Source organism: Helianthus annuus, chromosome 8, assembly GCF_002127325.2.
Source record: "Helianthus annuus cultivar XRQ/B chromosome 8, HanXRQr2.0-SUNRISE, whole genome shotgun sequence".
NCBI lineage: Eukaryota > Viridiplantae > Streptophyta > Magnoliopsida > Asterales > Asteraceae > Helianthus > Helianthus annuus.
Window position 1 is genome coordinate 14,006,628 of NC_035440.2, and position 6,101 is coordinate 14,012,728.

General features: G+C 35.5%; 1 long non-coding RNA gene across 1 annotated transcript; it reads left to right on the forward strand.

Annotated features, from left to right (window-relative positions):
• The first annotated feature begins 2,824 nt into the window (after positions 1-2,824).
• Positions 2,825-3,996, forward strand: LOC110872141. The gene is made up of 3 exons (XR_002554202.2): positions 2,825-3,058; positions 3,159-3,243; positions 3,904-3,996. It is a non-coding gene; the product is annotated as an uncharacterized LOC110872141 (long non-coding RNA).
• The last annotated feature ends 2,105 nt before the right edge of the window (positions 3,997-6,101 follow it).

The following is a 6,101-nucleotide window of genomic DNA, read 5'->3' on the forward strand; positions in this document are numbered from 1 at the left end:
TACTAAGATTTGAAAATGAAAGCAAATGTTTTGGACTTTAAGTTGGTCAAAGAAATGATCTTTCGGTGAAATGTTCAAGTAAAAGTTGGTGCTTTACAAGAACATCACTGTGTGTTTACTTAACAAATTACACATCTTATTTTGTTTTATGTTTTGAGTGGATGGTTGTTTATTAAAGTTGAAAGAGATGCGCTTTGAAGCAATGGGAAAGTGTTCTCGTGTGAGCGGGTTTGAGTTGTGAAAACATGGTATTTTAGAAATGAGGGATAATGATGCGTTCGATTTGAGATGCGGGTTTATGGAAACATGGTACTTTGGAAATGAAGGGTAATGACGTGTTTTTAGGTTCAAAGTTGCCTTCACAATCGTGGACCCTGTGCATGTGGGAGTCTTGTGTATCGGGTTGTCTTTTGTTTATTAAAGTCTTTATGTTATAAAAAGTTTAGTGGTAGAAACAATATTAATTTGAGAAGTGCATAAAATGTGTACACATTGATCATCATATTGGTGTTGACTAATTTATTCGGTAAATGTTGCATTTGCTCGATTCGTTTAATATCTCTAGCCATTAAGGAAGAAAAGGCATGAGATAAAATAGAATATTTCTATCAAGAATTATTCTATAGAAAACAATATAATATGACTAGTAGTACTAAAAATACAAAAATAAAATATAGATTATTTGATGAAAAGGACAAGTATGGGTGCAAGTTGTGTTTGAGAGAATAAATAATTGGATCCTTCCGATAAGAATGGGAAAATTGGAGAAAGGATATTGGTCTACAAGGCATGAATGTATAATGGACAACAAATCAAGTCAAATTTGGTTAACCCAACCAAATGTCTATTTGGAGATGAAATGGAACCCACATGGACTAAATTTTCAATAATTGGGTTGGTAAACTTTGGTGTCCTTTTACTTTTATAAATTTTGGTTCAAAAAAGCGGATTTTGCACGCCTCAGTCGACCTATGTGATAGAAAAATTGATTTATGTGGTTTGAATCGTAGCGATCACTTGAAGTGGTCGGAGGTGTGAACTTCGAATGCTTCCGGTATGTATCGGTGGGACACATTGATAGGGTTGAGAGAGTTGGAGCGATGATGAGAGCAAGGAACCACATACTTTTTTTCTTTCTTTGGTTTCGCTTCTAAACCATGCTAAGATAAATAAGAGAGTGAGACACATACACGGATGTGAGATGAGTTAGACGGGTATTTGTGAATATGTAAAAGTACTGAAAAAATACACATATTTTGTTTTTATGTTTTATTTTTCTTTTAACATCTAGTTTTCCCTAACTTATTTAGTTGAACATATAGCTTTAAAGCTAGATATAGAGAAATTATCTCATACATAGGATGTTTGGTTTATTTATATTAATAAGTTGAATGATGTTTTTTTTGTTAACTTATATTATTTGTTTGATGGTCACGGATTGAGTTTTTTTAGTTCATATATTTTGATTCATACTTGTCAAGTTACATCAAAACAGAGAGTAGACGAGCAACAAGCTGCGCCGCCACCCCTTTCTGAATTGCAAACCCTAATCTACCAAACACAAAACTTGGTCCCCTGGGGTTGAACAATTGTTGTGGATGACCCGTTGGACCCTGGTCAGGAATTGAATAGCTTTTGACGCTAGAGAACCAAATACGTCAAAGGCAAAAGGGACAAAAACATGCTGGTTCTCTGCACAAGCTTTAGCGTGCTTATCAACTTTCTTCGATTCTGCCTTTCTTGCTGCTTGTCCAGCTACAAACCCGTTTTTCCTTAAACCAACCAGAGGGGAAACCCCCGTGAGGTCCACACAAGCATGTTTCCCCATAGCCCAACCAAAGACGAGCAGATCCGCTGGTCGCAAAGTAGATCTCCCTTCCATAGGGTCCATGAGGAAATTCACAGAAGCCTCTTTCTTAGCCGAAATCCCAGCTCTTCTCAGGATGTCTCACAAAACATCTCGCACCCAGTCATGCCGATATTTGAACCCAGGGAGCTCTTTACAATGCGTGCTCTCCGTATTTATTCAATTATTCATACAAGCTTTACGTCATATCGGGCATTTTCATCTTCTGGGTAGATAAGGAGCATCAGACGGTATTTAATTAAAATATGATTATTTTATAAGTAGTTATGAAGCTAGCATTTTTCATCTTGTGCCTTGGATTTCCAAAGTCAAGATCGTCTCACGTCTTTTAAATCAAGATATAGATACATTGGTATTATATAGTATAATTTTTTAATTGTGATAACTAATGTTATATTATGTGTAGGTAAAAAGGTACTAAAGACAATTTGATGCCTACCAGACAAGAATCGAGTGGTGGGGTTGTATTTGCGGTTTTTGATGCAATATAATATTTGGTAGCTTTTGAAAACCATATCTTTTGTTTTTTTTTTTTCTATTTTTTAATATTTCGTGAAATGTTCATGAAAGTTTCTTGGAAATACAGGTAAAGTTTTGTAAACTGTTAAAAGTATAATTTTAAATGAAAATTTATGATATTATAAGACTTGAACAAAGTTGTGTAAAAAAAGTATCATTGTTATCACAAATTTTAAAAAGAGAATATTAAATTTTATTAGAAATAAAATATGATATAAGAAAGAATAAATTCCAAGTGGACATTGGGCTGGTTTCATGTCACTTTCACTACAGGACAATCGGCCCTAAATGCCATAGCTTCTTTCCGCCTCTTTTCCTCGTTTGTCTTCTACTGTATACTCTCTAGCCCGTACACTTATTTTTCCTACAAAAGGTCTAATTATATATTATATACTACTCTAATTATATATTATATACTACTCTAATTTTCAACATTTGTATGCAAAAAGAGTTGTACATTTAGCTTGAGTCATGTTTAAAGCTTATAAGTGTTGTAACTTATGTTGTTTTCTTTGTACTTTCTTTGGGTACTTATACAACGTCGCTTTCAAGAGACAGAAAGACATCCGAAAATCCACCGCCGCTCAACCTCTGCTCCACGGCTTCTCCTCCGGCCGGCGTCATCCTCATCGCCAGTATACTATAAGATTTAGCTTTTGATCTTCAAGAATGGTAACTTTTTTAGGGTTTTAGCAACGGTATTTGTTGGATAAACATGTGCTTTTTTTGCTTTTGATCTTCAAGATGGGTAATTTTTTTAGGGTTTTAACAGGGTATTTGTTGGATTACGTTGTATATATGTTCAGAATCTGCTTCGTGAGCGTTGGGAGCTAGCGTCTATTCTCAATTTTTTGCAGGTAATTTATGATTTTTGCGGTTTTTGATCTGAAATTTTAAGTTTGAGTTCTGTTTTAGTGCTCGATTTGTGTTGTTGGGTATGCATTTGTATGATGTTTATGTTTATGTTGGCATAGGCTACTTTTGGTTATGTTAAGATTGGGGAAATATAAGATTTTTTTTATGCAGATTGGTGTTAAGTTGTTAACTGATATTGGGAGATTTTTATAGACAAGTAGCATGGTGATAAAAGGGCTTTTATTATAGTTGTTGTTTTACGTTCAGTTGCTTAGGTCTCTAAGGAAATGTTTGATATTTTAGACACGCCTAAAGCAAAGGGCGCATGTTCCTTCTCTCATCTTCGTCAACTGTAACAACCATTTTGTTTGTTACTGTAATTGCTTTTCTGATCCAGATTATCTTGAAAATAAAGAGGATAAACAATCAAGAACTGCCTAAAGCGAACGGCATATGGCCTGTTATCGGACACCTACACCTTCTAGGTAGAGGTGTAAAAAAAAAAAACGGTTTTAGAACCGAAACCAGTTTTTTTTTAAACCGGTTTTAGAACCGAACCGAATCGAACCGCTGGTTGTATACCGGTTAGGGATATTTATCTTCGAAACCAGTTTTAAATATATTAAATAGCTTATGTATCTTGCTAATTTGAGTATGTTTAGGCGCAGGCCACCTCCATCTGCTCCACAAATATCTGATATATTCTCTCACAAGCTGCCTTTGTTCCAAACACCCTTGCATTGCATAAGGCTAGTTTCATTATTATTAAGGTTCTTTATTTCAAGAAATGTGGATTCATTTTCTTTTTGTTAATTCTACAGTGAAATCCCGTTGAGAAGACTAAATACAAACATCAATGCTGGTGAATTATAGCTAAAGAGTTCTATACGACAAATGACAAAATCTTTGTGGGTCGAACCAAGTCAACAACAGTAGAGATCATGGGGTATAACTACGCATTGGTCGGCCAGGCTCCATATGGCGAAAAGTGCACAAGATGCTCAAGCTCGAAGTCTTCTCTCAATGAAGAGTACAGATACTCGAACATGTTCAAGACGTCTTAAAAGGAAAGTTGAAAGAGCACAAGAAGGGTTCCACCGCCTTTCAACTAACCACATCTGTCGTTCCGCCCTCCGACCGGCTCGTCACACTACCAGCCGCCACCTCACTTTGGACACTGTCTCGAGACGTCACCTCCTTCGCTATCGACTGGCAACCTCCGACGGCCACTGCTGCACTAGCTAGTTTCGTTGGAAAACCGGGTTTCCGGTTTTTGGTTATTCCGATCACACCTATTACCCTGTTAGTTATCTGCTTTGCTTTCTTACTTTGTTAAAATTTGCTTACTAACAAATTTTTTTTCCAGTTTTCCGTTTAATGTTTTTAATATACGTTACGATAAGTTTCGATATTCACGTCAAGTACGTGGGTGTTAACGAAACATGAAGGGTGTATTGGGTTAAACTATCGGTGATCGTGATCCGCAGCGCATCGCGCGCGGGACTATATCTAGTTTATTTACATTTTAGAAGTAAAGCTTAATTTGCATCTATTTGATTTAGAGCATTCACCTATATATATATATATATATATATTTATTTATATTAATAAATGACTGATTTGAACAGTAAACTCTAATATAAAATATTATATAAAGTTTTCTTATAGTTTTATTATTTTAATACTATAATAATTGTTATCTTCTCCACTTTTTAAGTTTGATAAGCTTGGTATTAACCGGTACTTGTTTCAAAAATACTGGTTTGTTATCGGTACATGAAGGTAAAAACCAGCACCAGCCTGGTACATAAAACGCCAAAAGTTGGTACCGGATTGAGTTTGATAATCTTATAGTTCGAGAAATTTGGTACTGCTAGCCAGTACCATTTGCTCATCCCTGATCACGTGTACCGTACGAACAACAACGGTATCGTACAACTTTTTTTAGTTTCAGGGGTAGGGATGAGCTCGGTGCCAATTAATACCGAATCGGTAATGGTACCGAAAATACCAGTTACGGTATCGGTATATGAAGGTAAAAACCGGTAGCGAACCGGTACCAGGAACGCCAAAGTCAGTACCGAACTGGTACTTAGGATCTTTCGGTTTAGGAAATTCGGTACCAGTACCCATTACTATTTGTTCATCTCTGACTACGGGTTTCTACTGAACAACATCATTACCATACAACTTTTTTAGTTGATTTTCTTTCGGTTATTTTTTAGTGTGTTTTTCTACATTTTCTTTTTATTCTTGTCACCGATTCCGTAACACTGCTTTTTAAAAATAAGATATATAAAAAAATTAACTTGGTTGAAAAACGGTCAGCAATAGCAACCGAAATTATTTCCGTCGCAAACATACTTGCCAATTTAGGAAAATATTATAAAAAACAATATAAGTTAAAGTTGTCACAAAAACGGTCGCAAATATAGTTACTTTCGGTCATTCAGAGTCAATATCGATTAATAATGAGTAATTCATGTTATATTAGTCAATTACGTCTAACTAGTGTAGTTTGATCAATTAGGGGCAAATAGAGAAGATTAAGAGAAATTCGTCTTAGTTATGATCAATAAGAGACAACTAGGATCGATTAGATACAATGAGGTATTAATTAGTGTTGATGAAGGACAATATTGCTCAATGATAGTCGATAACAGTTAACGAAGGTGAACTAGGTACTATTAGGGTTAGTTAGGACCAATTACAAGGGGGATAATAGATCACGGGAAATTAGTGTTATCAGTTAGGGATCATTAGCTTCAACTAGTGAATAGGGGCCAATTTTAGTTACTCATGATCGATCATTGTCAATGAAGGCTATTAGTATGGGTCACTGATAGTCAATAAGGATCGA